The sequence below is a fragment of the Dendrobates tinctorius genome, unplaced genomic scaffold, assembly GCF_039654945.1.
Source record: "Dendrobates tinctorius isolate UK_male_01 unplaced genomic scaffold, ASM3965494v1 ptg000064l, whole genome shotgun sequence".
NCBI classification, from domain to species: Eukaryota; Metazoa; Chordata; class Amphibia; order Anura; family Dendrobatidae; genus Dendrobates; species Dendrobates tinctorius.
The window spans coordinates 11,607,501-11,625,000 of NW_027361732.1; the positions used below are offsets into that span (position 1 = coordinate 11,607,501).

The 17,500-nt window shown below is 45.3% G+C and overlaps 1 protein-coding gene across 7 annotated transcripts in view; it reads left to right on the forward strand.

Moving 5' to 3' along the window:
* ENOX1 (ecto-NOX disulfide-thiol exchanger 1) overlaps positions 1-17,500 on the forward strand; it is an 835,160-nt gene that overhangs the window by 269,349 nt on the left and 548,311 nt on the right. The window contains exon 3 of one of the 7 annotated variants that reach the window (XM_073580300.1): positions 17,356-17,436. The exons of the other annotated variants lie outside the window; for them this stretch is intronic. The gene's annotated coding sequence lies outside the window, so the exon portion shown is untranslated. The remainder of the gene's footprint in view (positions 1-17,355; positions 17,437-17,500) is intronic. 7 annotated transcript variants of the gene reach the window in all.

The window sequence follows — 17,500 nt, forward strand, 5'->3', positions numbered from 1 at the left end:
TTGTGCCATACATTGCACTGGTTACCCATCCAGTCCAGAATTCAATATAAACTTATTACTCTCACCCTCAAAGTACTCCGTGGTTCAGCACCACCCTACATCTTCTCCCTCGTCTCAGTCTACCACCCTACCTATGCCCTCTGTTCTGCTAATGACCTGAGGTTACCATCCTCAATAATCAGAACCTCCCATCTCCAAGACGTCTCACGTGCTGCGCCAATTCTTTGGAATGCACTACCCTTGATAATTTGAATAATACCCAATACCTACAGTTTTAAGCGTATTGGGTATTAGGTATTGTAATACCTACACATTTCTTCAGACTAGCCTACCGCCTCAACACATTTATCTAACTATCCCTGTGTTGCCCAGTCTCCCCTATTTCCTCATAGATTGTAAGCTTGTGAGCATGGCCCTCACTCCTCTTGGTATCTGTTTATTTATGTGATTATTGTTATACTGTAATGTCTGCACAAGTCCCCTCTAAAATGTAAAGTGCTGTCCAATATGTTGGCCCTATAGAAATAAAATTATCAATTACTTGCCTATGGGTTGGGCCGGTGGGCGTTTGTTTTTGATCCGGAGCCTCCTCTCTTCTTGCTCCGTGTAAATGACGCGTTTTATGTTATCCATACAGTGTGCTCAGCATCGCGCTCCGGCACAGGCGCTCATCTCTCAGCCCTGCAGTGCAAAGTATTGTAGTGCTCATGCGCATTACAGGACTTTGATCTGCCCTCCGCAGAGCAGAGAGAAGTGCACCTTCACAGCAGCGTGTTGCTAAGCACACTGTATGGATAACATAAAACGTGCCATTTACACGAAGCAAGGAGGAGGACAGCGATCGCAAAAATAGGATGCGCCGTATGAAGAACATCTCTGTACCATTGGATCTAAAAGCTATTTTTTGTTTTATGGAGAGCGGCTTGGGACTTGTATGCAGCATTCCAGAATGCTGGGAAGCACGGTGACTCAATGGTTTGCACTGTTTTTTTTCCAAATCTTGAGTCCTGGTTCAAATCTCACCAAGGACAACATCTGCATGGAGTTTTTATGTTCTCCCCTTGTTTGCGTGGTTCTCTGGTTTCCTCCCACACTTCAAATACATACTGATAGGGAATTTTAGATTGTGAGCCTCATTGAGGACAGCGATAAGGTATGTAAAATGCTGCAGAATATGATAGCGCTATATGGCTGTGTGCACACGTTGCAGATTCTGCTGTGGGATTTTCCGCACAGATTTAGCAAAATCTGCCGGTAAAGTGACCTGCGTTTCACCTGCAGATTTAGTGCAGTTTTTTGTGCGGATTTCCCCTGCAGTTTTACACCTGCGGATTTCTATAATGGAGCAGATGTAAAAGTGCAGCAGAACTGCACAAAAGAAGTGACATGCTGCAGTTTTAAACCCGCACAAAATCTGCGCGGAAAAATCTGCAGCATGTGCACAGCGGTTTTTGTTTTACATAGCCTTAAGGGTATGTGCACACGCTGCGGATTCTGCTGCGTTTCCGCAGCGTTTTTGGCTCTGCAGAAACGCAGCAGATTCTGCTGCGTTGTACAGTACCTTTATTTCCTATGGAAATAAAAAAAGCTGTGCACATGCTGCTTTTTTTTTACTCGCGGTTTTGCTGCGGTTTACAATCCGCAGCATGTCAATTGTTTGGTGCAGAAACGCTGCGGTTTTACACCTCATCCATTATGAGGTGTAAAACCGCAGGGCAAAACCACAGAAAAAACGCAGATAATCCGCAGAAAAACCGCAGCACTTTGTCCTGCGGATTTCCTGCGGTTTTCTCTACAAAATCCGCAGAGACTAAAAACTACGTGTGCACATACCCTAAATGGTACTGTATGTCACTTGCAGTTCTGCAGGGCCAAATCTGCTGGAGAACTGCACCAGAATCTGCACCGTGTGCACATACCCTATAAGCAAAGCATAATAAATAATAATGCCGTCACATAGGGCTTGCAGGTGCTGGCCCCACTATGTATGGGAAAAACATGGTGATAGGTTCCCGTTTAAACGAGTGCCGATCAGCTGTCTTTTAGTACTGTTGGTTGGTTCCCAAACCCCGTCCTCACAGCCCCTAAGGCTACGTGCACACGCTGCGGAATCCTCTGCGGATTTGGCCGCGCAGATTTTGTAAAATCCGCAGGTAAATCTGCAGGTCAAAAGACCTGCGGATTGGCCTGAGGTTTTGCCCTGCGGTTTTTCATCTCCACAATGGAGGAGATGGCAAACTACAGCGGAATCCGCAGAAAGAATTGACATGACAATTCTTTCTGCGGTTTTGAAACCGCAGCAAATCCAAGCGGAAAATTCCGCAACGTCTGCACAGCAGTTTTTTTTTTTCCATTGGTTAGAATGCTACTGTACACCGCAGCAAAAACTGCTGCGGATCTGCAGCGGCTAAATCCGCTGCGGATCCTCAGCAGAATCCGCAGCGTGTGCACACAGCCTAACACCTCATGTTTTCAGGATTCCCTTTGTATTGCACGGGTGAGGGAACCTTAGGCAGTTTCTGATAACGTAATAATAATTCCATCAGCTGGGGGCCATGAGGACTGGAGTTTGGGAAACATTGGTGTAAACTAACATTTAGTTAGACCACTGGTCAACCAGTTCATGTTTCCAGTGGAAAAGAAGACTTGGGCTTATTGCCACCTGGCCTTTATTGTCTAAGATGGAAATAACTCCATGCAGGCTCTGATCACTAGAGGAAGCACTGAAATAGCTGAAAGTGTGTCTTCTCTGCCATCTTTCTAAATTGTATCGCAATGATTGAGAGTTAAGGAAACTGTGTACAGTCATGGCCAAAAGTTTTGAGAATGACACAAATATTATATTTTCACATGATCTGCTGGTTTCTGGTTTTTATGTGTGTTTGTCAGATGTTTTTACCACATACAGAAATATAATTGCAATCATATTATGAGTAGCAAAAGGTTATATTGACAGTTAGAATGAGTTAATGCAGCAAGTCAATATTTGCAGTGTTGACCCTTCTTCTTCAGGACCTCAGCAATTCTCCCTGGCATGCTCTCAATCAACTTCTGGATCAAATCCTGACTGATAGCAGTCCATTCTTGCAAAATCAATGCTTTTATTTTGTCTGAATTTGAAGGTTTTTGTTTGTCCACCCGTCTCTTGATGATTGACCACAAGTTCTCAATGGGATTAAGATCTGGGGAGTTTCCAGGCCATGGTCCCAAAATCTCTATGTTTTGTTCCCTGAGCCATTTAGTTATCACCTTTGCTTTATGGCAAGGTGCTCCATCATGTTGAAAAAGGCATTGTTGATCGCAAACTGCTCTTGGACGGTTGGGAGAAGTTGCTCTTGGAGGACATTCTGGTACCATTCTTTATTCATGGCTGTGTTTTTAGGCAAGACTGAGAGAGAGAGCCCATTCCCTTGGCTGAGAAGCAACCCCACACATGAATGGTTTCAGGATGCTTGACAGTTGGCATGAGACAAGACTGGTGGTAGCGCTCACCTGGTCTTCTCCGAATAAGCCGTTTTCCAGATGTCCCAAACAATCGAAAAGGGGATTCATCAGAGAAATTGACTTTACCCCAGTCCTCAGCAGTCCACTCCCTGTACCTCTTGCAGAATATCAGTCTGTCCATGATGTTTTTCCTGGAGAGAAGTGGCTTCTTTGCTGCCCTCCTTGAGACCAGGCCTTGCTCCTAGAGTCTCCACCTCACAGTGCGTGCAGATGCACTCACACCTGCCTGCTGCCATTCCTGAGCAAGCTCTGCACTGCTGGTAGCCCGATCCCGCAGCTGAAACACTTTTAAGAGACAGTCATGGCGCTTGCTGGTCTTTCTTGGGTGCCCTGGAGCCTTTTTGGCAACAAGGGAACCTCTCTCCTTGAAGTTCTTGATGATGCGATAGATTGTTGACTGAGGTGCAATCTTTCTAGCTGCGATACTCTTCCCTGTTAGGCCATTTTTGTGCAGTGCAATGATGACTGCACGTGTTTCTTTAGAGATAACCATGGTTAACAGAAGAGAAACAATGATGCCAAGCACCAGCCTCCTTTAAAAGTGTCCAGTGGTGTCATTCTTACTTAATCATGACAGATTGATCTCCAGCCCTGTCCTCATCAACACCCACACCTGTGTTAATGGAGCAATCACTGAAACGATGTTAGCTGGTCCTTTTAAGGCAGGGCTGCAATGATGTTGAAATGTGTTTTGGGGGATAAAGTTCATTTTCTAGGCAAATATTGACTTTGCAAGTAATTGCTGTTAAGCTGATCACTCTTTATAACATTCTGGAGTATATGCAAATTGCCATTAGAAAAAATGAAGCAGTAGACTTTGTAAAAATTAATATTTGTCATTCTCAAAACTTTTGGCCATGACTGTAGAACCGCCGGTCTTGGCTGTTTCCATAGCTCTATCTCCATTGGTCAAAGGCTTGAAAGGCAGCGATGGCATTATGTTAATAACCTTTTAATCCAATAACATTGTCCTATGATGCAAATATGACTCCTGAAAATGATAAAATCCAAGTGTGCAATCAGCCAGGGCACTCTATGTGAAGTTAGGATTTCGTCAGTCCACGGTGTAGAATTTGTTGGACAGTTCCCCGGCTGCTGCATTAGTTGGAATGAATAATCCTTACATACAGAAAAATTCTCTATTACCATGGTAGGTTTATCAAGTCTCAGTGCGCCTTCCATAAATGCTATAAATCGCGTCTTCCTGAATGGGCTTGGTCCCTACAGAATGTTGCGGTGTACGCGTTGTTTGCGGGAATCTTTTGTTATGTTTGCTATTGTTTGGAAAGGATTTGTGAGAAATAGGTCAGTCATGTGAAAGCAATAAAGTTAGCAGCAAGATGTCTTCCCCATATCCCATCTGGAAAAGGTTCTTCCAATCCTCTCTCTGACATCTGCTTAGTGCCAGAAAATGAAATCTCCCATGTGAGTAATTAGACTATATAGTGTCTGGCTGAATGCTCTCCACTCCCACCGGTTGTGTTATAAAATCTTTTATGGAGAAAATCCATGACAGACAAAAGGATGATCCCAAAAGATAGTGAGGACGAGAGCTGTAACCTGCCTAATATGTTACAATAATGGAGTATAGCATCTCTCTCATCCCGCTCACATTTGCCATCCTAAATGAGCTCTCCTACAATGTTACTGTGTCAGAGGCCTCATCTGGTTTTAAAAATGGTTCTACCTAAATGCGTTTCCGTGCTGGGCGCTAATGCATATTTCCATTTAATTGCATTTTTTGGCACAATTACCTGTGCTAAAGAGCCTTACGTGAATTATTAATAAGAGTAAATCTCGTCAAACATGTGTATGGATTATATGAGCTGTTAAGATTTTTTTTTTTTTTTTTTTCTCCGGCTTTATTTCAGCTGTATTTTCTCCCATTATCCTTCTGGCATCAAAATATATCAGAATAGGAGATGTAAAACTTGTCAAATATGAAGGGGGAAAGAAGCATATTTTGTCTATTATTTTGCTACTTTGTAAAAATGACACCTATGACATCAAACTATCAGTGCCAAGCAAACAATGTAACGGTTCTGTTTTATTTGGAGCTCGATGGAGGCCCGATGCTATTGCGTTGGGAGGGCGGTAATGTCACGCTGGGGGCAGGCTTTGCAGCGTTGAGAATCTCTCCCCCCATGTGCTCACCCACATTTCCACTCTCTTTCCCCATGTGCTGACTTCTCTTGTCTGTGCTCTCTTCTTTGACCTGTCTATCCCATGTGCTATCCCCCTTGTCTGCTGTCTCTCTCCTTCCTGTGCTGTGTTCTCCCCTCATGCGCTGTCCCGTTTGAGCTGTCTCCCCCCTGTGCTCTGTCTCTCTCACCCCTGTGTCTGACAGTGTACAGGACATGCCACAGCTCCTGGGCAGGGGAGGAAGCAAAAGACAATACTGACATTACAGCAGGAGATCGCAGAGGATATATTTTGTGAGGTAAAATATTCTTTAAAAACAGTCAGTGAAATATTTTACCTCACAAAATGAATTCACTGTGATGTGATCACCTGCTGTAATGTCAGTATTGTCTTTTGCTTCCTCCCCTGCCCAGGAGATGTGGTATGCTCTGTACACCGTCAGACACAGACCATTTTTAAAATGAACTTTCGTTCGTGGGGAAACCCTTTCAATGTGACCGGCTTCCTCTGCCTGTAGAAACGTCGCGCATCTGCCACCAGGATCAGCCGAATGATTCACTGCGCCTGCGCGGAAGAGGCTGCGTGAGTGTGGTGTGTATGGTGTATAGAGTGTGTGTGGTGTGACTGTGTTCCACTGGTGGTACCGCACAATAGGTTGGTACCAGCAGCAGTTTCCATATTGAGACACCCATCACTTGGGTGTCCCAATATGGCGGTCGGTGAACGTCCTCCGCTTGGAGTTCTGGGATACGGTGACATCTGGACAGAACAGGAAATGAAAACATTACAAGGCAATTATATAAATAGATGACAGGTTTCACGATTGTTCTGTTTACTCTGTTTTATATCCAAACTTGATGGGTCCCATTGACGGTTTTAGGCTAAGATGTCCTACCCACCAGAAACCTCAAAGAGCTGAGCGCTGGTGTCACTGTTATCAGAGCTTTAGGAAATCACATAGTGTTTTAAATATTGTAAGGGAGTAAGGAGTATCTTGGTTTAAGCAGATGAAGCCTATTACTTTAATAGTTTTATCATTTTCCAACATACTTTAACCCCTTCACGACCTATGACGCCTACGTAGGCGTCATGAAAAGCAGTGCCCAAACGACCTATGACGCCTACGTAGGCGTCATGCTATAAATAGCCCCCCTGCGGGTCGGGTGACCGGGGTCACTGAAAGGTCACCCGACCCGCACACAAAGGACCCTTCAGAGTTAACACCTGGGGGTGTGGCTTAGCCCCCACGTGCCTACGATCGCTCTGATTGGCTGTTAAAAGTGAAACTGCCAATCAGAGCGAATGTAATATTTCACCAATGAAAATTGGTGAAATATTACAATCCAGCCATGGCCGATGCTGAAATAGCATCGGACATGGCTGGACACCGAGACCCGACCCCCCCCACACCGACTGACGGCACCGATCGGCTGCCGCCACCTTCTGACGGCACCGATCGGCAGCCGCCGTCATGATCTGCCCCCCCGCCTTCCCTCCGCCCCCTCAGCCCTCCGATCATCCCCTCTCACCCTCCGATCACCCCCTCATCCTCCTTTGTGCCTCCGATCTCCCGCTATCCGTCCCAGTGTCCTGCCGTCCAGCGTCATGGGCGCCGCCATCTTGCAAGATGGCGGGCGCATGCGCAGTGCGCCGAATCGAATCTGCAACGCTGCAGATTCATTCATTTATTTTGATCACTATGATATACTTTCATAGTGATCAAAATAAATAAAAAGTAAATCACCGCCCCCCTTATCACCCCCATAGGTAGGTACAAATAATAAAATATATATATATATATTTTTTTTCCATTAGGGTTAGGTCCAGGGCTAGGGTTAGGGCTAGGGTTAGGGCTAGGGTTAGGGTTGGACTAAGGGTTAGGGTTGGACTAAGGGTTAGGGTTGGACTAAGGGTTAGGGTTGGACTAGGGGTTAGGGTTGGACTAGGGGTTAGGGTTGGACTAAGGGTTAGGGTTGGACTAAGGGTTAGGGTTGGACTAGGGGTTAGGGTTGGACTAGGGGTTAGGGTTGGACTAGGGGTTAGGGTTGGACTAAGGGTTAGGGTTGGACTAAGGGTTAGGGTTGGACTAAGGGTTAGGGTTGGACTAAGGGTTAGGGTTGGACTAAGGGTTAGGGTTGGACTAAGGGTTAGGGTTGGACTAAGGGTTAGGGTTGGACTAAGGGTTAGGGTTGGACTAAGGGTTAGGGTTGGACTAAGGGTTAGGGTTGGACTAAGGGTTAGGGTTGGACTAAGGGTTAGGGTTGAATTTAGGGTTAGGGTTGGAATTGGGATTAGGGTTGGAATTGGGATTACGGTTAGGCTTGTGGTTAGGGTTAGAGTTGGGATTTCGTTAGGGGTGTGTTGGGATTAGGGTTGTGGTTAGGGTTATGATTAGGGTTGGGATTAGGGTTAGGGGTGTGTTGGCGTTAGGGTTGGAGATAGAATTGAGGGGTTTCCACTGTTTAGGCACATCAGGGGCTCTCCAAACGCGACATGGAGCCACCATTTATTCCAGCCAATTTTGCGTTCAAAAAGTCAAACGGTGCTCCCTCCATTTCGAGCCCCGACGTGTGCCCAAACAGTGGTGTACCCCCACTTATGGGGTATCAGGGTACTCAGGAAAAATTGCACAACAACTTTAGGGGTCTAATTTCTCCTGTTACCCTTGGGAAAATAAAAAAATGGGGGCTAAAATAATTATTTTTGTGGAAAAAAAAGATTTTTTATTTTCACGGTTCTGCGCTATAAACTTTTGTGAAGCACTTGGGGGTTCAACGTGCTCACCACACATCTAGATAAGTTCCTTGGGGGGTCTAGTTTCCAAAATGGGGTCACTTGTGGGGGGTTTCCACTGTTTAGGTACATCAGGGGCTCTGCAAACGTAACATGACGCCCACAGACCATTCCATCAAGTCGGGATTTCAAAACGTCACTACTTCCATTCCGAGCCCCAACGTGTCCCCGAACAGTGGTCCCCCCCATATATGGGGTACCAGCGTACTCAGGACAAACTGGACAACAACTTTTGGGGTCCAATTTATCCTGTTACCCTTGTGAAAATAAAAAATAGTGGGCTAAAAGTCACTTTTTGAGGAAAAAAAATATTTTTTTATTTTCACAGCTCTGCGTTATAAACTTCTGTGAAGCACTTGGGGGTTCAAAGTGCTGACCTCACATCTAGATTAGTTCCTTAGGTGATATAGTTTCCAAAATGGGGTCACTTGTGGGGGGTTTCCACTGTTTAGGTACATCAGGGGCTCTGCAAATGTAGCATGACGCCCACAGACCATTCCATCAAGTCTTCATTTCAAAGCGTCACTACTTCCCTTCCGAGCCCCAACGTGTGCCCAAACAGTGGTCCCCCCCCACTTATGGGGTACCAGCGTACTCAGGACACACTGGACAACAACTTTTGGGGTCCAATTTATCCTGTTACCCTTGTGAAAATAAAAAATAGTGGACTAAAAATAATTTTTTGAGGAAAAAAAAATATTTTTTTATTTTCACGGCTCTGCATTATAAACTTCTGTGAAGCACTTGGGGGTTCAACGTGCTCACCACACATCTATGTTAGTTTCTTGGGTGATCTAGTTTCCAAAATGGGGTCATTTGTGGGGGGTTTCCACTGTTTAGGTACATCAGGGGCTCTGCAAACATAACATGACGCCCACAGACCATTCCATCAAGTCGGCATTTCAAAACGTCACTACTTCCCTTCTGAGCCCCAACGTGTGCCCAAACAGTGGTCCCCCCCACATATGTGGTACCAGCGTACTCAGGACAAGCTGGACAACAACTTTTGGGGTCCAATTTATCCTGTTACCTTTGTGAAAATAAAAAATAGCAGGCTAAAAATTTATTTTTTGAGGGAAAAAAAATATTTTTATTTTAACGGCTCTGCGTTATAAACTTCTGTGTAGCACCTGGGGGTTCAAAGTGCTCACTATGCATCTAGATAAGTTCCTTAGGGGGTCTAGTTTCCAAAATGGGGTCATTTGTGGGGGAGCTCCAAAGTTTACGCACACAGGGGCTCTACAAACACAACATGGTGTCCGCTAACGATTGGAGCTAATTTTCCATTCAAAAAGTCAAATGACGCTCCTTCCCTTCTGAGTCATGCCGTGCGCTCAAACAGTGGTTTTCCCCCACATATGGGGTACCAGTGTACTCAGGACAAACTGGACAACAACTTTTGGGGTCCAATTTATCCTGTTACCCTTGGGAAAATAAAAAATAGCGGGCTAAAAAATCATTTTTGAGGAAAAAAAATTATTTTTTTATTTTCACTGCTCTGCGTTATAAACTTCTGTGAAGCACTTGGGGGTTCAAAGTGCTCACCACACATCTAGATAAGTTCCTTCGGGGGTCTAGTTTCCAAAATGGGGTCACTTGTGGGGGAGCTCCAATGTTTAGGCACACAGGGGCTCTCCAAATGCGACATGGTGTCCGCTAACGATTGGAGCTAATTTTCCAATCAAAAAGTCACATGGCGCTCCTTCCCTTCCGGGCCTTGCGGTGCGCCCAAACAGTGGTTTATGACCACATATGAGATATTGATGTACTCAGGAGAAATTGCCCAACAAATTTTAGGATCCATTTTATCCTGTTGCCCATGTGAAAATGAAAAAACTGAGGCCAAATAAAATTTTTGTGAAAAAAAAAGTACTTTTTTTTTTTACAGATCAATTTGTGAAGCACCTGGAGGTTCAAAGTGCATACTATGCATCTAGATAAGTTCTTTGGAGGGTCTAGTTTCCAAAATGGGCTCACTTGTGGGGGAGCTCCAATGTTTAGGCACACAGGTACTCTTAAAACAAGACATGGCAACCGCTAAACATTCAAGCATATTTTACATTCAAAAAGTAAAATGGCGCTCCTTGCCTTCTGAGCCCTGCCGTGCGCCCAAACAGTGGTTTATGACCACATATGAGGTATCAGTGTACTCAGGAGAAATTGCCCAACAAATTTTAGGATACATTTTATCCTGTTACCCATGTGAAAATGAAAAAACTGATGCTAAAATAAAATTTTGGTTGGAAAAATTAAAATGTCCATTTTTTCATTCCATGTTGCTTTAGTTCCTGTGAAGCACCTGAAGGGTTAATAATCTTCTTGAATATAGTTTTGAGTAGCTTGAGGGGTGCAGTTTTTAGAATGGTGACACTTTTGGGTATTTTCTGCCATATAGACCCCTCAAAGTGACTTCAAATGTGAGGTGGTCCCTAAAAAAAATGGTTTTGTAAATTTTGTTGTAAAAATGAGAAATTGCTGGTCAACTTTTAACCCTTATAACTTCCTAACGAAAAAAAATGTTTCCAAAATTGTGCTGATGTAAAGTAGACATGTGGGAAATGTTATTTATTAACTATTTTGTGTCACATAACTCTCTGGTTTAACAGAATAAAAATTCAAAATTTGAAAATTGCAAAATTTTCAAAATTTTTGCCAAATTTCCATTTTTTTCACAAATAAGCGCAAAAATTATTGACCTAAATATACCACTATCATGAAGCCCAATATGTCACGAAAAAACAATCTCGGAATCACTAGGATGCGTTGAAGCGTTCCTGAGTTATTACCTCATAAAGGGACATTGGTCAGAATTGCAAAAAATGGCCAGGTCATTAAGGTCAAAATAGGCTGGGTCATGAAGGGGTTAATAAATCAACTTTTCATCATTTTTGATTTCTGCTTGCTGCCGTTTAATAAAAACCTTCATTGTTTAGCTTCAGTGGATAAGAAACTGTCCCGGTCTTGTAATGGACACACACCGGGCAATAGGGCTAGATTGCTCCTTTTGTGGGTGAAGACCGCTTTAGTAATTGACAAATTTTCAAATCCAGGCTGAAAAAAATCTATCTGACAGTAAGAACGAGAAGCGGATGCATTATATTTGTAGCTAGATTGTCTTTCATGCCTTATATGCTAATTATGCCTCTTGCATTTCCGTTTTTACCGGTGTACAATGCACGGAGAAGCCTTTTGTCATGGGGCCGCCTGGTAATTAAGCTGCTCTCATTTACTGATGTTACAGTGAATGGAAATCCTATGAGTGTGAATGGGCTCAGGGCTTTGTTGCTTAGTAGTACAGGTGCCTGAGTGCTCTTGGCTGACGCACTTGTGTTTCCATCAGCCCTTCCTGAATCGGTGGAAACATTTAGCTGCTTTTCGCTCTTCCAGACCCTTTATGTATTGGAGCAGACTTAGCAAACAGCATGTTCACAAAAGTGGACGTAATTATTGCCTTTGGCTCCTTTGCTTTTTACTGTTGTAATTCTAGCAGAATGACCGTAAGGGACGGATCATGGGCTCCCATGTCCCCTTCCTTTGTTCCTTGTAGTTGAAATACAAACCCTAAGCAATGTACAGTGCTTATATAGTGCCGTATGAAACAGCCTTCCCTTTATTACCCTGCATGTAGAGGAGAAATGTGTCCTGTTAAGGCAGCAGTGCCCTACAGTCACTAGCCGTTATATAAATCATGTTCATTTCGGGCCTCTGCTATGGCAACCAAGCCCGGTGTTCAAGAAGATGAAAGGAAAAGGGAAGCGTAGATCATGTGCTTCAGTTCAGAAGGCTCCTCGTCCTTAATGGTAATGGTTATTTATTGCTAATTGGGCATTTTCAAGTCTTCAGAAGTCTTATGGGCTCTCACTTAGTTTATGTGTATTGCAGAATAATAAGAGAATTACTGTGCTCTGTGCCAACTTATCTTTTCTTATCAAAGTAATATTGTACTGTATCAGGTTTAAAAGTGTTTGACGTGAGTGACAAGATGGTATTTTTCTAGGTAACGTACAGTATGTATAGAATATGGCTTTTCTTTATATTTGGATTTTCCTTTACTCTTGAAAAAAAAAAATGATCCCTTTTTCAAGTACAAAAAGGCCACCAGATATCAATCACTGCTTGGTCCTAGCAGTCAGTCAGTGAAAAAACGAGAACACTGAGATGCCGCTATGGTGACATCAGTATACAGTTAGCGTTTTTGATGGACCCTTAGATTTACGTTAGCAGGTTTGATCTGTGACTAGGATCAAGCATGGCTATTTTCCCGTTTTGTTTATTTCAGGCACACTGGCCCTGACTCATCAGTGTTTTTCTCAAATTTCTACTGTAACAGATTTGGGAAAAGTCACAATATTTGTGAAACGGGAAGTTGCGCAAATCATTGACAACTTTAGGTATTCTCATGCCTGTCCCCATCTGTATCCGACAAAGTTGGCAGAGCATGAATTGGATGGGGCATGGCAATGCTTTCCCACATCTAGAAAGATTATGGGATAAACGTACGCCAGTCTGTGTAAAATTCCTGACGAAGCGCACGACAATGATTTAGGTGCGCTTAATTTATTAAGAGCCATGCACCCTTTAATGAGTGCGGTGCATCTTACTCCTGCACATTTATTAAGGCTGACATGTGAAATGTCAGGCTTGATGAATCAGACCCTTTGTTTGAAAAAAAAAAAAAAACCATGGAAACATGGACATATGAACAGCTACATAGTGAGTCCGTGTTCTATTTGGGTCATTCCATTTAAAGTGATATAATTGTATATAATTGAGAATAAGCCGAGGCACATAATTTTACCACATAATACTGGGAAAACCTATTGACTCGAGTATAAGCCGTGTCTGCATTGTCCCCTCATCTTTATCCTGGTATGCATTTTCCCCTTATCCCTATTCCGGTCTGCATGGCCCCCTCAACCCCATCCTTGTATGCACGGGCTCCTCATCCCCATCCTTGTATGCACTGGCTCTTCATCCCTATCCTGGTATGCATGGCTCCTCATCCCTATCCTGGTATGCATGGCTCCTCATCCCTATCCTGGTATGCATGGCTCCTCATCCCTTTCCTGGTATGCATGGCTCCTCATCCCTATCCTGGTATGCATGGCCCCCTCATCCCCCATTCTGGTATGCATAGCTCCTCATCCCCATCCTGGTATGCATGGCTCTGTCTTACCTGCTCAAGTTTTAATCTGCAACTCCCTCACTTAGAAACAAGTTAGGCATAACTGAGGACAGTTTTTGAGGTAAAACAAGATGAATTTATTTTCTAGATTAACAATCTAGTACATGTGTTATAGCTGAAAACATCCCATTAATAAGCATAAATCATGAAGTAAGCATCAATACATTACCGGACATTATAGCATCACTCCAAGATCCGGGGACTTCAAAACGATCGCATCAGGACCTCAGATTAAGTCCCGAGCCCCTCCTGCTGAGCTCCTTGCTTATATACATTATGTGAATCTACCAGCACATGCGTAGTGAATATAACTGTTCACGCTTGCGCAATCGCAGTTCAGTTATCTGGAATGTTCCAGCGTGTGATCACCTCTTGAGATCATGAGCAGTTAACTTGTTTTCAAAAATCTTATCAGTTACTCTGTTCTTTCCAAGGACTTTACCAGTTACTTTGTTTTGCAAGAATTTTACACTTGTGAGCTGGATTATTCTCCTTATGCAGCCATATTTTGTCCTATAATAACCTTGTGCTCATATTCTAAAGCAAGAAACCATATTGATCACTATATCTGGATCCCTATCTATTACATTCATACAATCAATCTTGTCCCATTTGTATCACAGGCTCCTCTCATCCCTATACTAGTATGCATGGCTCCTCATTATCCTGGTATGCATTGTCCCCTCATCCCTATCCTGGTATGCATTGTCCCCTCATCCCTGTCCTGATATGCATGGCCTCCTTATCCCCATCCTCGTATGCACGTTCTCCTTATCCCCATCCTGGTCTGCACGGGCTCCTCATCCCCATCCTGGTATGTACGGGCTCTTCATCCCCATCCTGGTATGTACGGGCTCTTCATCCCCATCCTGGTCTGCACGGGCTCCTCATCCCCATCCTGGTATGCACGGGCTCTTCATCCCCATCCTGGTATGTACGGGCTCTTCATCCCCATCCTGGTATGCATGGGATCCTCATCCCCATCCTGGTGTGCACGGGCTCCTCGTCCCCCATCCTGGTGTGCACGGGCTCCTCGTCCCCCATCCTGGTGTGCACGGGCTCCTCGTCCCCCATCCTGGTGTGCACGGGCTCCTCGTCCCCCATCCTGGTGTGCACGGGCTCCTCGTCCCCCATCCTGGTGTGCACGGGCTCCTCGTCCCCCATCCTGGTGTGCACGGGCTCCTCGTCCCCCATCCTGGTGTGCATGGGCTCCTCGTCCCCCATCCTGGTGTGCACGGGCTCCTCGTCCCCCATCCTGGTGTGCACGGGCTCCTCGTCCCCCATCCTGGTGTGCACGGGCTCCTCGTCCCCCATCCTGGTGTGCACGGGCTCCTCGTCCCCCATCCTGGTGTGCACGGGCTCCTCGTCCCCCATCCTGGTGTGCACGGGCTCCTCGTCCCCCATCCTGGTGTGCACGGGCTCCTCGTCCCCCATCCTGGTGTGCACGGGCTCCTCGTCCCCCATCCTGGTGTGCACGGGCTCCTCGTCCCCCATCCTGGTGTGCACGGGCTCCTCGTCCCCCATCCTGGTGTGCACGGGCTCCTCGTCCCCCATCCTGGTGTGCACGGGCTCCTCGTCCCCCATCCTGGTGTGCACGGGCTCCTCGTCCCCCATCCTGGTGTGCACGGGCTCCTCGTCCCCCATCCTGGTGTGCACGGGCTCCTCGTCCCCCATCCTGGTGTGCACGGGCTCCTCGTCCCCCATCCTGGTGTGCACGGGCTCCTCGTCCCCCATCCTGGTGTGCACGGGCTCCTCGTCCCCCATCCTGGTGTGCACGGGCTCCTCGTCCCCCATCCTGGTGTGCACGGGCTCCTCGTCCCCCATCCTGGTGTGCACGGGCTCCTCGTCCCCCATCCTGGTGTGCACGGGCTCCTCGTCCCCCATCCTGGTGTGCACGGGCTCCTCGTCCCCCATCCTGGTGTGCACGGGCTCCTCGTCCCCCATCTTGGTGTGCACGGGCTCCTCGTCCCCATCCTGGTGTGCACGGCTCTTTATGCCTATCCTTGTATGCATGGCCCCATCAAAAAACAAACCAATAAAAACGTCCTACTTACTTTCCTGCACTCCCTCGTAGCCTCTTGTTCTGGTGCAAGCAGCTGATACATGCTTGTAAGCAGCGCATGACAGGGACGTTACGCGCTGCTTACACTCAGAGCACACCTGCAGGTATATTCAACGTTCTCCATGCCGGGACTATGAGCGTGGAGGGCAGTGAGTATTCATTGCTATGAAATAGCGCACACAGCCGCAGCCGCCGTGTGGTAACGTGTGCTCGCTGCTTAAGATAAATGAATGTTCACTTCTCTCCACTCCCATTCCCACAAGATTGTGCTCATAAACTCGGCTTAAACTCGAGTATATACGGAAACTTTTCCTCTATTTTTAATTCTTTTGAGATGTTGTTCTCTGGTAAAAGCGTTTTAGAGAAAGCAAAATATGAAGAAATAGATATATTGCGCTTTCCCTCTCCCCTCATTCGCTCTCCTTTCCCATCATTCCCTGTCTCCCTCCCTCGTCCTCTCTTGTCCCTTCAGTCCCTCTCTCCCTGAGACAGATATCTATCTATATGTGTGTAGATAAATGTGCATATAAATGTATGTGTGTGTATAATATATATCATAGAGCGAGATATATATAGATAGATATGGATAGATATTTGCCTGTTGGGTGTTCTTCACACATGGTACTTGGTGCTATTCAAGAATTTATTGGGAATAGAGCAAGCCTGAGCACTTTGTCCATCTTATTTGACCCTATTTTGTATCTCTTCTCTTCACCAAATTTATGAAGCGTTTTTGTCTTTTATTAACTGTGTATTCAGAGAAGAAGCAGTAATTTTCCTCGTGGCAAACATCCTCTTTATTAGGAAAGCACTAAAATTTTATTTTTCTATAGGCAACAGCATGGTTTTCTTGCTTTGTCTTTTTTTTTTTTTAAAGTCTGAGGCATCCACTTTACTAATCCCTAAGGCTACGGGCACACACTGCGGAATGCTCTGCGGATTTGGCCGCGAGGATTTTGTAAAATCCGCAGGTAAATCTGCAGGTCAGAAGCCCTGCGATTTTACCTGCGGATTACCCTGCGGTTTTTCATCTCCACAATGGAGGAGATGGCAAACTGCGGCGGAATCCGCAGAAAGAATGACATGTCAATTCTTTCAGCGGTTTTGAAACTGCAGCAAATGCGCGGAAAATTCCGCAGCGTCTGCACAGCGTTTTTTTTTTCCCAATGGTTAGAATGCTACTGTACACCGCAGCAGAAACTTCTGCGGATCTGCAGCTGCCAAATCCGCTGCATAATCCGCAGCGTGTGCACACAGCCTAATCCTGCTTAGAAATTATCAGTTTTTCCTGAGTGCGTTAAGATAACCTAGAGTTGAAACTCGAAAGTATCCACGACAGCCAATTAGTGAGACATCTCCCCTCTTCATGTGTTCTGTTTTGGGAGTTAACACGTCTGGTGATATTTTAGAATTGGTGCAGTGTAAAGTGAGGTGTACTGGGCTGTGTCTTTTTTCATTATTATTCCCAGGCTTGTAGCGAAGATGCAGACAGAATATGCTAAAGTCATTGAGAATCTTAACATTTTATTAGCAGATGCATTGCTCAGAGTTGCTTACAGTGTTCCCACATGTCAGTGCCCCCTTCCTAATGCAGCAATTTCTTGTTTGATGATGGTTGTCATAACTTATCCTGCTCTATATGTAATATTGCTGTTTTCTGTGTGTGCAGTTATTGTTCCCACGACAGCTGTTGCTTGACTTGTTGCATGATCGACTCATCCACAGCAGAGCCCTGTATGTGAAACTTACGGTACGTCTGTTATGTAACAGTTGAACTGAATCCGATGTAAGACGTGTGTGTAGACTGCTGCACC